Source organism: Procambarus clarkii, chromosome 56 (genome assembly GCF_040958095.1).
Source record: "Procambarus clarkii isolate CNS0578487 chromosome 56, FALCON_Pclarkii_2.0, whole genome shotgun sequence".
In the NCBI taxonomy this organism is placed as follows: domain Eukaryota; kingdom Metazoa; phylum Arthropoda; class Malacostraca; order Decapoda; family Cambaridae; genus Procambarus; species Procambarus clarkii.
Window position 1 is genome coordinate 13,367,615 of NC_091205.1, and position 22,986 is coordinate 13,390,600.

Consider the following 22,986-nt stretch of genomic DNA (forward strand, 5'->3'; position numbering starts at 1 on the left):
AGTTTTGATATTCCTAGAGTACGACTTAATCAAACTAGAAATGCTCTACAAATCAAGGGGCCCAGAATGTGGAATGACCTTCCCAACCATGTTAAAGACTGTACCTCTCTCAACCAGTTTAAGTTAAAAGCGAAGCTATACCTAATAAATTCCCTGTAACCTACCTTACCCTTCTATTGTCAACCAATGTCTGTTTTTTTCTTTAAAGAGCGCTGTTTGTCGACATAATTGTATTTGTGCTGCTTTTTCATCTATGTTTTCATTTCTTGTTTTAATTCTACTCATTATGCTCAATTAGTATTAAGTTTGTCATTTAAGTTTATCATGCCCGAAACGCTTTGTGTAATAGTGGCTTTAGGCATTGTATGTACTAGCTCTACCTATAAGTCAAACAATCCTTGTAAATATTTATTGTATGTATGTACCTTACCTAAATAAAATTGTATTGTATTGTATTGTATTGTACATCAACAATGGGTTCGAGATCGACCTCAAGTACAGGTTCTAAATTAAGCAACTGACATATATGGAGAGCTAGTGTCACAATAATAATAATAATAATAATAATAATAATAATAGCATATATACCATAACCATATATACCAATACCATAGCATATATACCACAAATACCATAACATCAGCTTCAGTTGCAAATAACTCGCAACTGCAGTCGCAAAATTCCTTGCAACTTTAGTTGCAAATATATCATTATTAATATTTAAAATTAATACCAAAATAATATTGCATATGGTGTTTCTGTTTCACTCACACGTCCAAACATTTAGAAAAAGAAGAGCTTGGCCGGTCATCACAGAAAACGTAGAGGACACAGGAGCCTTAGCGACCTACGATCATAATAACAACAAGGCCCAGTGTCCTCTCTCTTGTCATGTTCCTCTCTCATTTGCCAGACACAGTTGAACATTACCTCCGTTGATGTTTTCCACATCATAGTGCCACAGTAAACATCAAACAAGTACGTATCGCCCTTAAAGTGCCATATAACAGACCATATATTTATATATTAAGAGGTGACCTCATTAAAATTTACATTTATAACAACCATTCTTCAACTAACCTACCCTACCCCAACCAAACCTAACCTAACCTACCCCAACTAAACTGAACCTACCCCACCCCAACCTAACCTAACCTTATGTACATTACCCCCATGTTACTTATTTTTTTTTTTTTTACAATTGCTACAATATTTTACAATTGCTATTTTACAATTTATGTTTACAATTGCTAATAAGGATAACCTCAACACTTTCCTCTCTCAATGTGGTTTGTCCCACCTTAGTATCCCTCTCATTGAGTCAACATAATTAACCCCCTTGTCACCTAGTGCGGGCTAGGTATCCCAAGTCTCTTTGTTACACATTTTTAAAGTAAATTTTAATTTAATTTATATTAGTCAGTTATTGGACTTAATTAATTGAGTGCATTAATATTTTCTCTAGTTCTTATTAACTATAGGAACATCACTAAACTATTTATTGTTAATAATCATTAGATTAAACTTGCTTATATTTATTATTCAACTTTTTTCTTTGCTTTCATTTATTATCTAGGTTGCCTAGCCTCGCCATACTCGCTTACTCCATTGTACCCCTGTCTTTGCCTGTGTTTAAAAATGCAAATTATTACTTACAGTGTACCTGGGAGTACTTGTAAGCAATCTACCTCATTTTTTTGTTTTTTTTTCATTTTGTGTTTGTCTTGTTTATATTTTTATTTTCCCCCCTTTTATATCAAAATTTTGTTATGTAATTGCCATTCTTGCCTTGTTTTCCTATAACCAGACTTCTTATGCAAACAAGTATAGACCCTGAACTAAACGTCTTATCCACTATCTATGACAATCATCACTTTAATGATCAAAATTGCAGATATTTTACAGCTCATGATGTAAACAATGTATTAACACATAATGACAAAATCTCTGTAATTAACTTGAATGTAAGTTCACTAAGCAAACACTTCGATGATGTTAGTGCCTTGATTGAAAGTACTGACAACAAATTCTCTTTTATTATACCTACTGAAACGTGGTTAAAAGAGGATACTACTCAACTCTTTAACATGCCAAACTACTCAGCAATTCACAACTGTCGACCAATTCAGAGAGGTGGTGGTACTGCTCTTTACTACCTACCTTTACTAGGGAGCCGGTCGGCCGAGCGGACACCACGCGGGACTTGTGATAATGTGGACCTGGGTTCGATCCCAGACACCGGCGAGAAACAATGGGCAGAGTTTCTTTCACCCTATGCCCCTGTTACCTAGCAGTAAAATAGGTACCTGGGTGTTAGTCAGCTGTCACGGGCTGCTTCCTGGGGGTGGAGGCCTGGTCGAGGACCGGGCCGCGGGGACACTAAAAGCCCCGAAATCATCTCAAGATAACCTCTCAAGATACCATCAAGAACTAAAATGCTTAAAAGTAATTAGAACTAGAGACTACTGTGGGAAGTATATCTTCGCCAGTTTCAGAGTCAAGGGTGCTGAGTCTATCCTGACTGTGGGAGCAGTCTATAGAATTCCTAACACTGATGTGTCCAAATTCAACTCTAATCTTAGAAATCTAATACTAGATAACAGACTGAACAAAAACCATCTAATTATCACAGAGGACTTTAATATTGACCTCTGTGAGCCTGAAAACCCCACTGCTGCCAGCTTCCTCAACTGTATGAATTCCTGCTTCCTCATACCCTTAATCACTAAACCTACTAGAATCACTGATAGTACTGCCACAGCTCTTGATCACATCTGGACCAACATAACCTCTCCACTTTTTTTTTTTTTTTTTTTTGAGATATATACAAGAGTTGTTACATTCTTGTACAGCCACTAGTACGCGTAGCGTTTCGGGCAAGTCCTTAATCCTATGGTCCCTGGAATACGATCCCCTGCCGCGAAGAATCATTTTTTCATCCAAGTACACATTTTACTGTTGCGTTAAACAGAGGCTACAGTTAAGGAATTGCGCCCAGTAAATCCTCCCCGGCCAGGATACGAACCCATGACATAGCGCTCACGGAACGCCAGGCGAGTGTCTTACCACTACACCACGGAGACTTACTTCAGGGATAATCATCGATAGCACTACAGACCATTACCCCACATTTCTCCTAACTAACATTAACAAACCACCTGTAGAGACAAGGGAGATAAGCTTTAGGCTGCACAATGAAACTGTCATAAGCAATTTTATAGCTGCTGCTGCTAATGTCAACTGGGAGTCCAAAATAGATAACATAGGGGGACATCAACCTAGCAGTGCAATCTTTTCTTCATAAAACTCTCAGCCTTTATAACACCCACTGTCCTATGCTAACGAAACAAGTCACAACTAAAAGGCTAAACAATCCTTGGCTTACAAAGGGGGATACTTAAATCCATTAATAAAAAACATGACCTTGAGAAGAAGTATAGGTTAAGAATCATCTCCAAAGAATTTTCAAAGAATTACTCATCATTGCTATCTAAGATAATTAGGGGAGCCAAAATTAAATACTACGAAGATAAATTTACCCACACAAAGGGCAACATTAAGAAAACAAGGAGCACAATTTCACAAATATTGGGATCAAAGAAGATTTTAAATAACAACCAATACTGTCAAATAATGATGGTCTGCTTTCAGCCACTGACACTGCTTTTGAGTTCAATAGGTTCTTCTCTTCCATTGGGTCATCCCTTGCAAATGATATTCCATCTTCCAGTACTAATATTCAGGACTATCTTACAGGTAACTATCCACAGTCTCTGTACCTAATGCCTACTAATTTCACTGATGTTACTGACAATCCTTTCCCTTAAAACCAAGTCTAGTGCCCTTGAGGAGATACCAACTCTTATTTACAAAAAAGCCTCCAGCTTTTTACCTCCTGCCATTGCATTGCTCTTCAAGAAGTCACTTGAACTCCAACCCTTTCCAGATATTCTAAAAAAAGCGAGAGTAACCCCTGTCCACAAATGTGGTGATCCCACAGATGTTAACAACTTCAGACCTATATCAATTCTGCCAAACTTGTCTAAAATATTTGAAAAACTTATCTACAAGCAGCTTTACTCCTATCTAGCAAAACACAATATACTTAGCTCTTGTCAATATGGCTTCAGACCCCAAAAAAGCACTAACGATGCACTTATTTGTATGATTAACTTGATACATGCAGCTCTTGATAAAAATGAGTTCCCTATTGGGTTATTTGTGGACCTGCGTAAGGCTTTTGACACTGTCAACCACCAAAACCTTCTTCTTAAATTCCAACATTATAGTCAGAGGTCTTACCTTACTGACAGGCTCAAATATGTTTCTGTGAATAATTCAATTTCTCCCACCCTACCCATCAACATTGGTGTTCCCCAGGGGAGCATAATTGGCCCTCTCCTCTTTCTCATCTACATTATGACCTCCCAAATGCCTCCCAACATCTCAAACCAATTCTATTTGCTGATGATACGACTTTCATTTACTCCAGTCCTGACCCCCTTGCTCTAAATGTCACAGTAAATACTGAGCTAAATAAAGTCCATCACTGGCTAACTGCCAACAAACTCACCCTCAATATTGACAAAACTTTCTATATTCTGTTTGGCAATAAATCCTCAAATCAAATAAATCTCAGGATTAACAATACCCAAATTTGTAACAAAGTAGATGGCAAATTCCTTGGCGTTCTCATTGACCGCAAGCTGAATTTCCAGGGACACATTCTAAATATATCAAAAAAAGTTTCGAAAACTGTTGGCATTCTTTCTAAGATCAGATATTATGTACCTCGCCCTGCCCTGGTGACACTCTTACTCTCTCATCTATCAATATCTCAACTATGGTATTTGTGCTTGAGGTTCTACTACCAAAAGTCATTTACATCCTCTAATTACTCAACACAAAGCTGCTATTAGGACAATTTCTAACTCTGGCCCCAGACATCACTCGGTACCCTTACTCAAATCTCTGAATATGTTAGATAGTAAGTCACTGCACATTCTCTCATGTGTATTTTATATATATAAAATGCTGAACTGTAATGTCAATCCTGACCTTAAAAGCTTCCTAGCAGGTTGTAACAGATCCCATGAGCACCACACCAGAAACAAATACCTATTTGATATTCCAAGAGTACGACTTAGTCAAACTAGAAATGCTTTACAAAGCAAGGGACCTCGAATGTGGAATGACCTTCCCAATTATGTTAAAGACGGTACCTCTCCCAACCAGTTTAAGATAAAACCTAAGTACCAAATTAACTCAATGTAACCTACCTCACCCCTAAATGTCAACCCATGTCTACGATTTTAAACAATGCTGTTTGTTGACCAAATTGTATTTTTGTTTTTTTCTGCCATGTTCCCCCCCCCCTCCCCCTTTTTTCATTTTTTCTGATTTTTTCTCAACACAATTTATAGTTTAATCTAAGTTAGTATTAAGTTTTAGTCTTAGTGTTTTTCCTGCCCGAAATGCTTTGCGTAATACAGAGCACCACTTGGTTTCCGAACTTTAGTTATCTGAAACTTCCAGTTTCCCGATTGGGGTTGGGAAGTCATGCTACACGAACAAAGTTCGGGTAGGAAGCGGTCCGCCAAGCGTCGCGCCGGCCTGTGGTGGTGGGTGGGAGCTGGTCCAGTTTGCCCACTGTGATTTCACAGATTCACGGCCTATTATTCCTATTGTTTTGATTTGTCGCAAGGCTGGAGAGTTCATTCTGTAATTTTGTTTTACATATCTGCACAATCAAGAAACATCTTACCTGATACCTGATACCTGATATCTGTGCACCATGTCGGCTCCAAATGCACGCATTGCATCAGTGATGGCTGACTGGTGGGAGGGAGCTTAGATGGAAGGCAGTATGAGAGAGAGGGGGAGAATTAGAGAGAGAGGGAGAATTAGTGAGAAAGAGAGGGGGAGGTAGGCAGGAAGGAAGTAGTGAGGGGGGGGGATGGGAGAATTAGGGAGGGAGGGAAAGGCAGGCAAGCAGGCTGGCAGGGATTGGCACAGGCAGGCAGAGAGGCTGGCTGGCTGTCAGGCAGGCAGGCTGGCTGGCAGGCAGGCTAGCAGGCAGGCAGGCAGTCTGGCAGGCAGACTGTCAGGCAGTCTGGCTGGCAGGCAGGCAGGCAGGCAGGCAGGCAGGCAGGCAGGCAGGCAGACTGGCTGGCTGGCTGGCAGGCAGGCAGGCAGGCAGGCAGGCAGGCAGGCTGGCTGGCAGGCTGGCAGGCAGGCAGGCAGGCAGGCTGGCTGGCTGGCTGGCTGGCTGGCTGGCAGGCAGGCAGGCAGGCAGGCAGGCAGGCAGGCTGGCTGGCTGGCAGGCAGGCAGGCAAGCGGGCTAGCAGGCAGACTGGCAGGCAGGCAGGCAGGCTAGCAGGCAGGCAGGCAGGCAGGCAGGCAGGCAGGCAGGCAGTCTGGCAGGCAGACTGGCAGGCAGACTGGCTGGCAGGCAGTCAGGCAGGCAGGCAGGCAGGCAGGCAGACTGGCTGGCTGGCTGGCAGGCAGGCAGGCAGGCAGGCTGGCTGGCAGGCCGGCTGGCTGGCAGGCCGGCTGGCAGGCCGGCTGGCAGGCTGGCTGGCTGGCAGGCAGGCAGGCAGGCAGGCAGGCAGGCAGGCAGGCAGGCTGGCTGGCTGGCTGGCTGGCTGGCTGGCAGGCAGGCAGGCAGGCAAGCGGGCTAGCAGGCAGACTGGCAGGCAGGCAGGCAGGCAGGCAGGGTAGCAGGCAGGCAGGCAGGCAGGCAGGCAGGCTGGCTAGCAGGCAGGCAGGCAGGCTGGCTGCCTGACTGCCTTTTCCTCCCTCCCTAATTCTCCCATTCTCCCTCCTAGCATCTCTCCCTACCTTCCCCTCCCTCCCTTTCTCACTAATTCTCCCCCTCTCCCACTATTTCTCCTCTCTCACTAATTCTCCCCCCTCTCTGTTGGTGGAGTGGTGAAGGAGGCAGTAAGGAAGGATTTGCTGACCAGGCAATGGTTGCCAAACTTATCGCCCATATTGTATTACAAAATTTAATCTTAGTTGTAAAATATTTATGCCAAAATTTTAATTTTCATATATTAATATACATTATTAATCATTAACATGTTATATGATTTCCTATTTATTAATTAAACAAATATAGTTTTATTTATGAATTATGCATAGTTGGCATCTGTGAGCAGGCGCTGACAGACATGTCCACCTCTACACAGCCTCCTCCCTGTTAGTAGTTCCCGACCCCGTTAGTAGCTCCCCCTCCTCCATAGCCTGCTGTTCTCATGTTATGAGGGAGGCAGTGAGGGAGGGATGGCAGGCATTGAGGGGGAGAGGCAGTGAGGCATTGAGGGGGAGAGGCAGTGAGGCATTGACGGGGGAGAGGCAGTGAGGCATTGAGGGGGAGAGGCAGCGAGGGGGGGAAAGGCAGTGTGGGGAAGAGGCAATGAGGGGGAGAGGCAGTGAGGGGGGGAGAGGCAGTGAGGGGAGGAGGCAGTGAGGGGGAGATGCAGTGAGAGATAGAAGCAGTGAGGGAGGGAAGGGTGGGGGTGAGTGAACGCAATTACACAATGAACTTTATTTCATTTGTTGCATTTATGCTATGAATCTGTCAATTTTTTCCCTTAGAATTTTTTGTTAAATTTAAAAAAGTATTCTCTGTCCATTTTCCTCCATTTCTCGTTTACGAACTTACACGATAACCGACGGGTCTCGTCCCCAAGGGGGTTCGGAAACCATGGGGTGCTCTGTAGTGGCTTTAGGCATTGTATATACTAGCTCTATCTATAAATCCATCAACTTTTGTATTTCACCTTGTATGTATGTACTTTACCTGAATAAATATTTGTGTTTGTATTTGTATTTTGTATTTATTTATATACAAGAAGGTACATTGAGATTGTGAGGATACATAGCATAGTAATTACATTCTTGTAAAGCCACTAGTATGCGCAGCGTTTCGGGCAGGTCCTTAATCTTAATGTACTTAATGTACTCTAACTCCCTACCATAATCTACCCTAGCTTATCTGAATTGCGACTAACTCCCAAACATACCTTACTCACAATCTATCTCTTGACTAATCCACACTTTTCGTAAAACAGCAACATTTGGATACTACCATTAACACCACCCCTCATCTTTGCTATCATAAGTCCAATTCTACTTATATGTCTATTTTTCTTATTATCCTCACACAAATAGAAGACATCAATAACTTCCTACATCTGCCAAATTCTGAATTAGATTCTGAATCCCCCATGCTATACCAAACGTACCGCATCTATCAACATCACCACTTGTGCAGTCATCGAGAGGAAAAACCTTCATGCAAACTGCACGTATCACAAAGAAGAAGAAAAAATTTAAAATATTTATTTATTCATATACAAGAAGATACATTGGCTTGAGAGTGTACATAAAACTGGTGTTCCTACAGTTTTATAAAACCACTAACATGCATTGCATTTTGTGCAGATAGTCAAAGCACTAGCCAAATATCTTCAGTCAAAGAAGACATATATCCTTACTAGTGTAATTGGTCAACACAATATAAGAATCTGGCCCAACTGCCAGTTTGTCAACCCATGTGTTGGGTCTCCAAAATGTGCGACCATGTTGGAATAGACGAACGCCCAAAGAATATTATTGAAAACATCTTAATAACTTATTATTTTAAATGTATTTATGTCAAAAGAAAGACAGAAACAGGATCTACAGCGTGTCCTCACTTGAACAAACTATATGGGGCAAAGCCGATTCGTTCCAGTGCGGAATTCGTTCCATCTGTCCGGTCCCAACAACCTTCTTAATATTTTTTTTTTCTGGGGGGAGCCCCGTCGGCTCCCCGGAGCTATCCCAGGTTGATATGCTAATGTCAGACTTTGGCATCAGTCATGTGTATGGAGTTCTTAGGCCTACCGGGGACCACGGCCAGAACTGGGCCCCCTCAGAGAGGCAAGGGGAGCAATGGCCTATAGAAGCTCCGTGTGGTTGGAAGCATTCTATGTCTGCCATCGACCGGAACAGGCACCCAGAAAGGTAAGCGCCTCAAAACAAACCCCTATTCTGGTTAAAATTGCTACCAAAAGCCGAACTAGTGGATAGAACTCCCCAACCGAAAACAAGCAAACTTGTGTGACGTCACACACCGCCGCGCCGCTGTCTGCGCAGCTCCCCCCTTCCCGGGAGGGGGAAGGGGGAGCCCCAGACCCCCCACGCCGGCTACCCACACCTCAGTTCTTGAGGCTGATGCTATAGGCGATGGTCGTGTGCTCTGGCTCCGGTGTCGCTACTGCACTGTGCTTTGCATGTGGTGTTGGTTTTGTGGGTGCGAGAGCCAGGAGTTATCTTCAGTACTCGGGCTGCATGCGCCTAGGGCTGCCTTCCCTAGGTGCCCTGTAAGTACTGCCCTTGGGGCTTGGGGCCACCTTTCACAGGCTCCTCGGGGTCTGCCTCTGCTGGTCCGTTTTACCTTTCGGTTTTTCGGCCGCCTGTTGGGCTCTTGGGTGTTTTGTTCTCCTTTGTTACCGGCAGGTAAGAGGCAGTTTGCACTGGTAGGGGCGCAGGGTGCTGCTCAGCTTGTATTCCCGACATAGCGGCCGGCTCTGTTCCTTGGGGTTCACTGTCCTCTTGCGGGGTTTTGTTTTTCTTTTTGCCTGGTGGGGGGTTCTGTCATTTTATTCAGTTTGTTTTTGCCCTTCCACTGTTCTCCTCGGTGGCGCCCCCTGCTAGGTCCCCGTGAGTGTACACGTCCCTGGGGTTCAGCTATAGAAGTTTGCTTGGTAGTTTTGGGCGCCGGTTTGCAGCACCCTGCCTGGGACTACCTGAGTGTCAGTCCTCTTAAAGTAAACGCTCAGGACCCTGGGAATCCCCTAGGGAGCGCGTGGGTCCGATGGATGTGACCCCAGAGTCCCCACTCGCTATGTGCGAGTTTGAGGGTTGCTCGTTCCCCTTATCTCAGGGTGACCCTCATTGTTTTTGCCTCTGCCACGCTGCCTGTTGGGTCGGTGATACTTTCGACCCTGAGTCCTGTGAGTGTTGCTGCTTGCTTGTGACTCAATTTACCCAATCCTCTGATGATTCTATTCGGGTACAGGCGGCGCGTGCGTTGCAGTCTAGGTTTCGTCTGTTGCAACGCGCTCGGTTGGTTGCTCACCCGGTTGACCCGGGGCTGGCCCGCTTTGCTTTTCGAGACCCGGACTTGGGGGTGGGGGTCGCTTCGATCCTGGTTCAGTCCGCACCTCCTCGTCCTTCCCCTTTTTGTTCGTTCTGGCCCCCCCCCCCCCTGCTTCCGGCCCCGAAGCGTCTCAGGGTTTCGGGGTCGGAGCAGGGTTTACTTGATCTCGAGACTCGGGCAGCTTCGGGGGGTGCCCCTTCCGGGGGGCGGGCGGCAGAGGCATTCGAGTCTTGTCTCCCAGCCGAAGCGTCTGGGTCTGACCAGTGGGCCCCCCTTCCTCCAGCTTTTCTGGCTGCTCCGTCCTTGTCTTGTGGGGTCGGGGCTTGGGAAGAGGATTCGGCCTTGGGTCCTGTGGTGAAGGACCTCGAGGCTGGGGAGGGGCTGACTTGGGGGCCTTGGGCCCCGGGGGCTGGACCCCGCCTGGGTTTTTCTTCCCTCTGAGTGGGGCTTATTGTTACAAGGAGTGGGGTTTTCTTTTCCCCCCTCTGCGTACGAGTTGGATTTGGTGTCAGCCCCTTCCCGGGTTCGGTTCCGTGTTCCCCCGGGTACGTCGGTTCTGTCCTTCCGGAGGTTTCTGCTTATCGCATCCAACCTGGTGTGGTGCGAGCGGACTTTGCAGTTTACCTCCTGCATGACCCGGATTATGCCTCGGAAATGGATTCGTCCGCATTCAGGTTTGGGACTTCGGTCCTTTTCTGGCTCTGTTACGAGGTTCCGGAGTTGTCCTGGCTAGCAGACTGCCCTTTGTTTGTTCTGGATTCCTGGCATTCCTTCTGTTGTTCCCGCATGCTGGAGTGACAGGAAGCTTCCACGGTGCTTCAGGTTTTCCTGGGGGGCGAGCTTGAGTACCTGAATGAGTGCTTGTTTGCCCCTGCCCTTCCCAGCGATGTGGGCGTTATTCAGCTCCATGTGCAGGTTCCCTCCCTTTCAGCTGCACTTATTGCGGAGGACTTGCGGGCCAGGGGCCTTTTGGCTTCGGCCTTGCGGTTCTTTTCCCTCCTGGAGCTGTCTTCGGATTGGCTCGTGGAGGATGTGAGGACGCTTGGGTTCGTCCCGGGGTCCGGCACCTTGTCCTCGGCTGCCTTGTTGAAGCTGTTCACACCGATTTTGCGGGATGTGGTTTCCCTGTTTTATGCTTCCCGTCTCGCGTGTCAGCAGGCAGTGCTGGGTTCCTCCATGGAATCTGCTTGGGCTCTGGCTCTTAGGCATTCTTCACCTTTTTGTCCTCTTCTGTTTGAGGAGTCGGCCGTGGCGCAGTTTATTCAGGCTGCGTCGGCGGCTTGTCATCCGATGTCAGACTTGTTGGTTTTCCGGGGGTCCCGGGGTGGGTCTTCCCGGAAAGGTCGTGCCAGGGCTCGGGGTTCCTCTCGTCGTGGTAGGCCTCTGGTGTCAGGTTCGGGGTTGGCTCCTCCTACGGACCCTCCCTCGTCTGGTCGGCGCGGTGTTCGCGCTGTGCGGGGTTCTGGGTCTCGTAAGGGTCGCCGGCCCTTTCCCGGTTTGCCCCCTTGACGGGGCGATGGGGGGGCGGCTTGCACTGTTCGCCCGCGCCTGGTCCCACGATTCGTGGGCCTTTCGGGTCGTGTCTCGCGGCCTGCGGTGGCGTTGGGTGGCCCCTCCCCCCTTTGGGGGGCCGGGGCTGGCAGGGCAGGTTTCTTCCCCTACGCTCTGTCGAGTCGTCTTGGAGTGGGTACGCTTGGGCATCGTCGAAACGACGTCGTCCCTCAGATGGGTTTCCCGTCTGTTTCCGGTTCCGAAATGGGACTGCGCGAACCTGCGGTTCATTCTGGACTTGTCCCGTCTGAACCCCTGGGTTCATTGCCCCTCCTTTCAGATGACTACGCTGTCTCAGGTTCGGCTCCTCTTGGAGCCGGGAGCTTGGATGGTGTCCCTGGACCTCCGGGACGCTTATTGGCATGTCCCGATTCTTCCACGGTTCAGGGACTGGCTCGGTTTTGTTGTGGGGCGTTTGAGTTACCGCTTTCGTTGTCTCCCGTTCGGGTTGAACCTGGCACCACGCGTGTTCACGCACCTTACACGGGTTGTGGTGGCTCGTTTGCGTCTCCTAGGTGTTCAGGTGTTGGCCTACCTCGACGACTGGCTGGTTTGGGCTCCCAGCCAGTCAGCTTGCTTGCTAGCCAGGGATTTGGTTCTTTCCCAGCTCGCCGAGTTCGGGTTCTTGGTGAACTGGAGGAAGTCCCATCTGGTTCCCTCTCAGGTTCGAACTTGGCTGGGTCTCGTTTGGGACTCTTGAACCACCTCCTTGTCTCTCCCTCCGGAGTCTCTCCTGCGGCTGCGGTCCCGCATTTGTCTGTTTTCTGGAGGGCCCTCGGGTCACCCGGCGGTTGCTCGAGGGGCTGTGCGGGAGCCTGAACTTCGCGATGGTGGTCTACCCGCCGGGTCGAGTTTGGCTCCGTCGGCTGTTCTGGTTCCTTCGGGGTTCCCCCTTCCTCCTCTCTCGCGATCGCAGAGTTCGACCCCCGGGGGCCTTGCGTCAGTTGCTGCGTCACCGGCTTCCTCTTCGGGTTTTTCGGGGTTCAGTGCCTTGGCGCCTACCCGAGCCCTCGCTCGATGTGTACACGGATGCGTCGTCTCTCAGCTGGGGTTTTGTGACCAGTGCTCACCAGGCCGGCCAGGGGCGTTGGGATCCATCCTTCCGTCGAGCTCACAGCACGGTGCGGGAGTTCGCGGCAGTGTGGTTCTCTCTGGGGAGGATTCGGGTGGCCCGCGGATCGACGATTCGGCTCCAATCGGACTGCTCTCCGGTGGTTCATTGCCTGAACCGTGGGGGTTCGATGCGGTCCTTGTCTCTTTGGGGTTGGTCGCTTCGGGTGACTCGTCTGCTGAGTTCTCTGGGTTTGGCTCTCCTGGCGGTTCACGTACGGGGCGTGTCCAACGTCTTGGCCGACGCCCTGTCTCACTTTGTTCCCCTCTCCACGGAGTGGACGGTCGACGACGAGTCCTTCCGTTGGCTTTGCCAGACGTTCGGGCGCCCCGAGGTGGACCTCTTCGCGTCAGCGTAGTCGCGGCGTCTTCCCGTTTATGCAGCGCCCTTCCCCGATCGCGAGGCCATCGGGGTCGATGCCTTTCGGCTAGACTGGTCGAGGTGGGGTTTCCTGTACCTCTTTCCCCCGGTTCGGCTGTTGCTCCGGGTCCTGACTCGCTTAGAGACTTACCAGGGGAGAGTTGTCCTTCTGGCCCCTTGGTGGCCGGCCCAGCCTTGGTTTCAGGCGCTGGTTGCTCGGTGTCCGAACCCGAGGGTTTTCCCGCGACTCCGCCTCTTTCAGCAGATCGGGCCGGTACGTCATGTGGCTGGTTCGATCTTCTCCTCGAGTCTTCGTGTATGGTTTTTTTGACTTGAGTCTATCATGATCTCTATGGTGATCAGGTGGCCTCCTTGTTGGTGTCCCACCTGAGGGCTTCTTCTCGGTGGCAATATGAAGTTTCCTGGCGGTCCTTCCGTTTCTTTTTGCGTCTTCGTCATGTTAGTTCCTTGTCTGTTCGGGTGGTCTTGTCCTTCCTCTCGTGGTTGTTTCAAGACCGTCATCTTATGCCTAACACTGTCGCTTTGTATCGTGTGGCGCTGGCGGAGCCGCTTCAGCTTGCTTTCGGTATCGATGTTACGTCTGCGCCATTTCGCAAGCTGTCTCATGCATTTTTTCACCTCCGGCCTGCTCATGCGTCGCCTGAGCCGTCCTGGTCTTTGGACAGAGTGCTCGCTATCCTTTCGTCTCCTCATTTCGTTGTGGCCCCTTCGGTCCAGGATTGTTTTTCCAAGGCACTTTTCTTGTTGGCTTTGGCCTCTGGGGGTCAGGTAGGGGAGCTTCATGCTCTCCTCCGGCGCAGGGGTTTCTGCTCTTTTGGTCGTGGTGATTGTTTTGTTCGTTTGGAGCCGTCTCCTTCTTTTCTGGTGAAGAATGAGACTGCTGCGTTCCGGAGGGGTCCATGGGTGGTTGATGCTTGGTTGGTCAGGCCGGGGGTGCATCATGTTTTGTGTCCGGTTGCGGCGCTTCGCCGTTATTTGCGCGCCACAGCTTCTGTGTCCGGGGACGCGCTGTGGGTTGATCCGGTTTCCCTTCTTCCCTGTTCGCGGGTTCGGGTCTCCCAGGTCGTCCGCAGGGTTATAAAGTCCTGCCAGCCTGCGGTCTATCCCCGTGCCCATGACGTTCGTAAGTTCGCGGCTCTTGCTGCCGTCTTTGGGAATATGTCTTGGTCTGATATTCGGGTGTGGGGATTTTGGCGGTCGAACAGGGTCCTGGCTGCTCGTTACCTTGTGAATGTCCCTGGGCCCCGTCGGGCCTGTGTTGCTTTGGGTCGGCGGTTGCAGCCAGTTGTCTCGACTTCGAGTTGAGGAGTGAGCGACGACCGCCTCCCGGGTAAGTCCCTCTTTTTTCCCTCTATGGGTAGTTAGCTCCGGGGAGTCGACGGGGCTCCCCCCAGAAAACCAGCGTTGAATGTAATGAAACGCCATTTTCTGGGTGAGTCCCGGAGGCTCCCCGGCATCCCTCCCTCCCTCCAGTTGGCGGTTTTTCGCATTTTTGACATCCAGCCTCAAGAACTGAGGTGTGGGTAGCCGGCGTGGGGGGTCTGGGGCACCCCCTTCCCCCTCCCGGGGAGGGGGGGAGCTGTGCAGACAGCGGCGCGGCTGTGTGTAACGTCACACTAGTTTGCTTGTTTTCGGTTGGGGAGTTCTATCCACTAGTTCGGCTTTTGGTAGCAATTTTAACCAGAATAGGGGTTTGTTTTGAGGCGCTTACCTTTCTGGGTGCCTGTTCCGGTCGATGGCAGACATAGAATGCTTCCAACCACACGGGGGCTTCTATAGGCCATTGCTCCCCTTGCCTCTCTGAGGGGGCCCAGTTCTGGCCGTGGTCCCCGGTAGGCCTAAGAACTCCATACACATGACTGATGCCAAAGTCTGACATTAGCATATCAGCCTGGGATAGCTCCGGGGAGCCTCCGGGACTCACCCAGGAAATGACGTTTCATTACATTCAACGCTGTTTTTTTTTTTTTTTTTTTTTTTTTTACATATGCCAGGACACATTAGCAATAGGAAACATTGCACCTGACTCGTGAAGGGAGTCCTTGCTAGTGATGATCCTGTAGGCCTGCTGTGAAACTGTACCAAAAACTTTTGAATTTTAGTTTGTTTCTTCGTTGTGAGTTGCTTCATTATAATATCTTTCATGCCCTTAAGGTGTCGATAATAATCTGAGATGGGGGAGTCACCATCCCCTCCCTCCACCCCCCCCACCCCCACCATCCCTCACACCCCCCACCATCCCCCACACTATCCCCCACACCACCCACACTATCCCCCACACCACCCACGCTATCCCCCACACCCCCCCACACCATCCCCCACACCCCCCTACACCCCCCCACACCATCCCCCACACCCCCTCACACCATCTCCCACACCACCCACACCCCCCACACCCCCCACACCATCCCCCACACCACTGTCCACACCCCCACACCATCCCCCACACCACTGTCCACACCCCCACACCACCCATACCATCCCCCACACCATCCCCCACACCACCCACACCATCCCCCACACCACCCACACCATCTCCCACACCCCCCACACCATCCCCCACACCACTGTCCACACCCCCACACCACTGTCCACACCCCCACACCATCCCCCACACCACTGTCCACACCCCCACACCATCCCCCACACCACTGTCCACACCCCCACACCATCCCCCACACCACTGTCCACACCCCCACACCATCCCCCACATCACCCCCACACCACCCACATCATCCCCCACACCACCCACACCATCCCCCACACCACCCACACCATCCACACCATCTCCCACACCACCCACACCCCCCACACCACTGTCCACACCACCCCCGCACACACCACCCCCCACACCACTCACACCATCCCCCACACCATCCCCACACCACCCACCTCACCACCCACACCATCCCCCACACCACCCCCAACACCACCCACACCATCCCCCAAACCACTCACACCATCCCCCACACCAGCCACCTCACCACCCACACCATCCCCCACACCATCCCCCCCCCACACCCACCATACCACCCACACCATCCCCCCACACCCACCATACCACTCACACCTTCCCCCACACCCACCAAACCACCCACACCCACCAAACCACCCACATCATCCATGGAGTGGATTGAGGCAGCAGGCTTGGAAGCGTCTCATTTAACTCGCCCGACAAAAAAAAAAAAAATAGGCTAGCTAGCTGACTTCCTAACCCCCAATACATCCTCCTTACCACTGACACACACGCCCATTTATTATGCATTGTTCATTTTGAATAAGGAATATGATAGAGCAATGTGTTACAAGCCACTGAAGTGGTAAAATTTTCTCTTAATTTTGTGAAAAGCATTGAGTATAGTATCGAGGCAGCCATGTGGCGTGGAGTCAGCAGTTCAAAATTGATGGGTTGACAGGTCTCCGCTCACACATCCAGGACCCCCCCCCCTCCACCCCCCAATGACTTGAGGAGCGACACACTGGTTCCCAGCCCCACACACCACCATCACACAATGCCAAGTCAGCTGTTGTTTTCTACAGGAAACAATAAAACATTGTTAATGATTAATAATGTATATTAATACACGAAAATTAACATATTTTGGCATAAATATTTTACAGCTAAGATTGACATTTTTAATACAGAATAGATGAGGTTTGGCAGCCATGCGTGGTCAGCCACCGTCCTCCCCTCAGCCACTCTTACTAATGTGACCACCCTACACTCCCTACATCACCACTACCCCCTCCCTCACCACCACTGCCTCCCTCACCACCACCGCCAATCCCTCACCACCACTGCCTCTCTCACCACCACTGCTTCCCTCACCACCACCATCACCACCACTGCTTCCCTCACCACCACCACCACCACTGCCTCCCTCACCTCCACCACCACCACTGCCTCCCTCACCACCACCACCACCATCACTCCCTCACCACCGGGAAAGCAAAATATAATTCTGTACAACTGTTTACACTTTGGTGAATCATAGTTGATGACAGTGGCTGTCATCAACTATGACAGCTCGGTCTCTGTGATCACTTGGACGAACATTCCTCGCTTAATCGAACATTTGTATGTTCCACTGAACATTTGGTACCGAATTCAATTTGTTCGGCTCTTCCGGGAATTCGATAGAGTGGGGTTCGTTAGACTGAGGAAGCACTGTATATGTAAAACCTTTACCAGAATTTTTTTTTAAGTAAAACCAAAAATATATGTACAGTTGTACCTCCGTTTTCAAATTTAATCCGTTCCCAGAGACGATTCGAAAACTGAAAATTTGATAACCGAAACAAATTTTCCCATAAGAAATAATGTAAATTAAATTAATCCATTCCACACTCCCAAAAATATTAACTAAAAAATACATTTTATACAGAATAATACTCATACGTACCTTACCTTTATTGAGGACTCTTGTTGGCATATGGAAGACAGTGAGAGGAGGAGGAGGAGGAGGAAAGGTGTTAGTGTTTGGAAGAGCGAATCCCCTTCCATTATAACCGCAGTGATGACTTATCTGGGGTACTCTCTCTCTTACATTTTGCAAGCATACCACTAAGACCTGGTTGTGGCCCACTACTTGCTTGTCTTACAAAGAATCTGTCTGTAGACACTTGTTTTTCCCTATATTTTGACACTTGTCTATAGTGAGACATCACATTGTCTCACTTTGAATGATCTCTTGTTTTTCCTCTGTCGTCATCCTCACAACTATCTTCTTAGGTTGATCTTTACCATTAACTTTCTTGGAACCCATGACATGATATATATAATAAGAACTTTTATGTTCAGAAACCAAAAAAGCACAAAAACAATTAAATTTTTCACAAGGAATTCAAGCGCGGTCGTCACTAGGCGGGAGACACTGGTAAACAGAAGTGCACCATCTGCTCAGTCTGGCCGCAACGTGTATCAGCAAACTTGAGCACCGAGGCAAACTTCAAGTACCGTATCAAATTTTTTGAAGAAATTGAGCTTGAGAACCGAAAATTAAAAAATAGACAATCGAAAACCAAGGTTCCACTGTAGTTGTATAAAAGTGGCATTTTTTAACGCTTGTTGAGCTCATAACCCGATAACCTCGCAACACTGAACAATGCATATTTCACACAGATATGTTAATAAACGTAAGAGTTTTATGTGTCGTAAGAAAGACAGAAATAGAAGCGTCATTTTAAATACCTGTACAGTGGAATCTCGGTTGACAACTGCCCTAGAAGACAAATTTTTTGGGAACACGACATCAAATTCATCATTAAATTTGAATTGGAAGACGGCGTCTGTTTGTACACATATGGGTCGAACGAGCGCGTTGTGCTGGGGGCAAGGCGCTCTCAGTTTGTTTACAAGTCAATCACACATAGTGACGACCATGGTCACACTTTGAATTCTTTCATTGTTTGTCTGCTTTTTTAGCATAAAAGTTCTTATTATATATCATGCCATGGGTCCCAAGATGGATGATGAGAGGACTGGATGGATAGGGGGGTGGATGGATGGATGGGGAAGAGGGACTGGATGGATGCAGGGACTGGATGGATGGATGGTGTGGGGAACTGGATGGATGGATGATGAGGGAACTGGATGGATGGATAGGGGGTGGATGGGTGGATGGTGGGGGAACTGGAAGGATGGATGATGGGGGAACTGGATGGATAAATGGTGGGGGAACTGTATGGATGGATGGTGGGGGAACTAGATTAATGGAGGGGTAACTGAATGGATGGATAGGGGGTGGAATGATGGATGGATAGGGGGGTTATCTTGAGGTTATCTTGAGATGATTTCGGGGCTTTTAGTATCCCCGCGGCCCGGTCATCGACCAGGCCTCCACCCCCAGGAAGCAGCCCGTGACAGCTGACTCACACCCAGGTACCTATTTTACTGCTAGGTAACAGGGGCATAGGGTGAAAGAAACTCTGCCCATTGTTTCTCGCCGGCGCCTGGGATCGAACCCAGGACCACAGGATCACGAGTCCCGCGTGTTGTCCGCTCGGCCGACCGGCTCGATGGAGAAGGGGGACTGGATGAATGGTGGGGGGATTTGATGGATGGTAGGGAGAACCTCCATCCCCCACACCGCACCTTCCCCACTATCCCTATCCTGCCACTGGACCCTCCCCACTTCCTCTTTCCCCCACACGGCTCCCCCCCCCCCCCCCTACTCCTAGCTGTACTCTCCCAGCCACATCCAGATCTTAGTAATGCAGAACGCTTCATTGCTACCAACTGGTGGATCAGAGAAAGACTGTTCGATATTAAACTCTTGTTGTTTACTGACTGTGAATGTCTAATTGACTGTAAATGACTGTAAATGCCTAACTGGTTGCTACCACAACTGTGAATGTTTGAAATACATGACTAACTTGTGAATGTAAGTGACTGGTTCCGACTGGCTGCCACATAACAGAGGCAGTGAAATGTTTGAAAGGAAAATCTGGAACTAGTGACGCAAATATGAATGCTCTTAAGGCGAGCATGTATGAGGACATGTTTAGCACTCCGATACACAGCATGAAAGTGGAAGATTCGGACAATTTCTTTATGAGTGATATCCAAACACCTGTAAATATAACTGATATCAACACGAGCATAGCAAATTTTGAAAGAGAAATTGACAATATGCCCATATACTCAGCCCTGGGTCCAGACTCATGGAATTCAATATTTATAAAGAAATGCAAAGTGCCAGTAGCACAGGCACTCAGTATAGTGTGGAGGAAGAGCTTGGACACAGGGGGATATACCAGATGTGCTGAAAGTAGCAGACATAGCCCCTCTACACAAGGGAGGTAGCAAAGCATTGACAAAGAATTATAGACCAGTTGCACTAACGTCCCACATAATAAAAGTATTTGAGAGAGTGATCAGGAGTCAGGTCACTAGATTCATGAAAACCAATGACCTCCATAGTCCAGGCCAACATGGATTTAGAGCAGGAAGATCATGCCTCTCACAGCTACTTGACCATTATGACAAAATCACTGAGGCATTACAGTATCCACTCAATTTAACGGGCTATATGGGGTTGTACCCTGGTCGTTATTTCCGGAGCTCTGTTATTTCCGAAGTTAAGTCGGATCGGGTAATTTTTCAAGTAACATTCAGGTAGGATATATTTTATACTGTATAACTAAAATTAAATAAAGTTCATTGTGTAATTGCATTACAATTTAGTGCCACACCGACGATTAAGCCAGCTGGTCGCTGCTGCATGGATGATGTGTGAACACGCTCTGATCAAGTCCAGATGGGTGGGAAAAAATTGGTTCATTCCTTTGTATTGTGAAATATTTCATGTATCAATCAGTGATTGTTAATATTTTCTCAATAAAATTTTAGAGATGTGTTTTGTTTTACCCTAAACAGTGCAGGTAATGTATTTTTAATGTTACGACACAGGCTGTGGCGGCCATGCCATACACTGACGATCGAACCTTGTCACTGAGAGCTAGCCAAGACGAAATATTTTGAGCTAACCTTTTCTCTGCTAATGACAAAATATACATTTGCAGAGATTAATATGTAGCTTTTGTTGAAAAAAAAACAATTAATATGTTGTAATACTATAATAAAATTGGTAAATTGACTTACTTTTAATGAAGCTGAAGATTACGAAGCTGTGAAGATTACATCATCCTCTGCAGTGATTGTTTTATATTGTTCAGGACTGTATACAGGGTACATACAGTATGTACACTTATTTTCAGGCATTCACTTCACACAACATCTAGCCTTACTACTAATTCACATGAGTTCTAATTCTAATTCACAATTGAAAATTATTTCTACTGTATATTTACACTGTACAGTATCTTTTTGTCAAGGCTTAAATAATCATTAACACTTGCAATACTGTACTCTATCAACACTTTTTACACTAATTTATATAACTTTCAATCATATTTTATATCGTTAGTGGAGGCTACACGACTTTTGATGGGAATTCAGCATCGGTGGGTGCAACATGGCTTGCAGAGCATTCGTTGCTGGCGGAGGCTGCATGACTTGTTGATGGGAATTCAGCATCAGCGGGTGCAGCATAGCTTGCAGAGCATTCGTTGCCGGCGGAGGCTGCACAATTTGTCGATGGGAATTCAGCATCGGCGGGTGCAGCATAGTTTGCAGAGCATTCGTTGCCGGCAGAGGCTGCACAACTTGTCGATGGGAATTCAGCATCGGAGGGTGCAACATAGTTTGCAGAGCATTCGTTGCCGGCGGAGGCTGCACAACTTGTCGATGTGAATTCAGCATCGGCGGGTGCAGCATAGCTTGCAGAGCATTCGTTGCTGGCGGAGGCTGCACGACTTGTTGATGGGAATTAGGCATCGGTGGGTGCAGCATGGCTTGTAGGGCACTTGTTACCAGCGAATGCTGCTTGACTTGTTTAATTCCCAGTGGGTGCTTTCACGAACCGTTGAAATCATGAATTTATCTATTTTTGTCTGAATCTGATTTTCTCTGGCTGATATTCTGAGACATTGCTCTCAGCCGCGCGAGTTCACAGTAAACAATGCGGTCACATGGCCAGGCGCAGTACATTCTAGGTCCATGGTGTTATAAAAGTGAGCTGATATGGGGGATCTAGTATTATTATGGAATAGGGTTAGCAGTTAGAATTAAGATGTGTCACGAGTAATGGAGATCATACAGTATAGGCCCGGCCCCCAATAAAAATATAAAACAGTAATAACTATAGTGGCTTCCAGAAAAGGTCAGCCTAGAGGTAGATCATTGATCTACACAGGAAGAATGGATACTTCTTTAAAACTAACTTATTTATTAACACTTTCGCTCTTTCCAGTAGACGTGAGTCGGCACCAATATTTTAAGCACACAGCACTCGTGCCCCTCGGGGGCGTCACGAGCAAAAATATTTGTATAAAATCCATTTATTATCCGATCAACTTGGGAATAGTATACAAATGTTTGCCATGAAATTTACGTTTTCTCTAATAGCCGAACAGCTTATAAAAGAAAACGGCGTGGCAGTGAATCATCGTGGTAAAACAATTGTATTATTGACACGACGAGTGTAAGCGACGTAGTTTTTATATATGTTGCCGGTCAAACGCATCCTTATGTGACCTTTAATACTTATGTTCTTATAGAACATTCTATTGCGAGCACATTGGTACAAAAATGAAATACATACATCGACAAATAATGTCAGGACAGTGAATTGAATATACACTTTTCAAAGCGAGTTTCGCCGATATGCTGCCGCGGGTAACACTTCGGCCACTTCCCACACTGTTTTGGGTGGGCTACGACATTGAATCTATATTTATATGCATATGTCCGTGTAGAGAATTTTATTGCGATTCCAATGATACCACAATTAGCGATGTAGGACAACTGTAGGCTTCGCAACCATTAAGAGAGTGGAAACATTTTGTTGCTGTTTGGCGCTCTTGGCGAGTGATCTGAATTCTTTTTTATTTGGTGTTGATAGTCCTTATGCTTGGGCGGCATTTTATAGGTATGCTCTTATAGACAATTTCATTGGGAACACAGTGATACCAAATTTAAATACGTGCGCCTTCAATTATTGTCAGGACAGTAAAAAGAGTGTACACTTTTTCGGTCTTACCGCGTAGGCGCGCGGAGCGCCGAAAGCATCTAGGGTATTATTTTTTTTTGAGCGCCAAGAGTGCGAAAGTGTTAAACCCTCTTAACAACCCCCCCATATACATTCACAACAATAACAATAATTACTTTACCACACTATCTTACGTTAACTACCTTGGTCCACATAGACAGGATACAAGGTTTACACTTGGG

At 47.9% G+C, this 22,986-nt stretch overlaps 1 protein-coding gene across 3 annotated transcripts in view; it reads left to right on the forward strand.

Moving 5' to 3' along the window:
• Positions 1-816: 816 nt before the first annotated feature.
• LOC123770843 (uncharacterized) overlaps positions 817-22,986 on the forward strand; it is a 223,535-nt gene continuing 201,365 nt past the window's right edge. For 2 of the 3 annotated variants that reach the window (XM_069305726.1, XM_069305727.1), the window contains exon 1: positions 817-978. The gene's annotated coding sequence lies outside the window, so the exon portion shown is untranslated. The remainder of the gene's footprint in view (positions 979-22,986) is intronic. The other variant, XM_045763018.2, reaches the window with a different exon arrangement.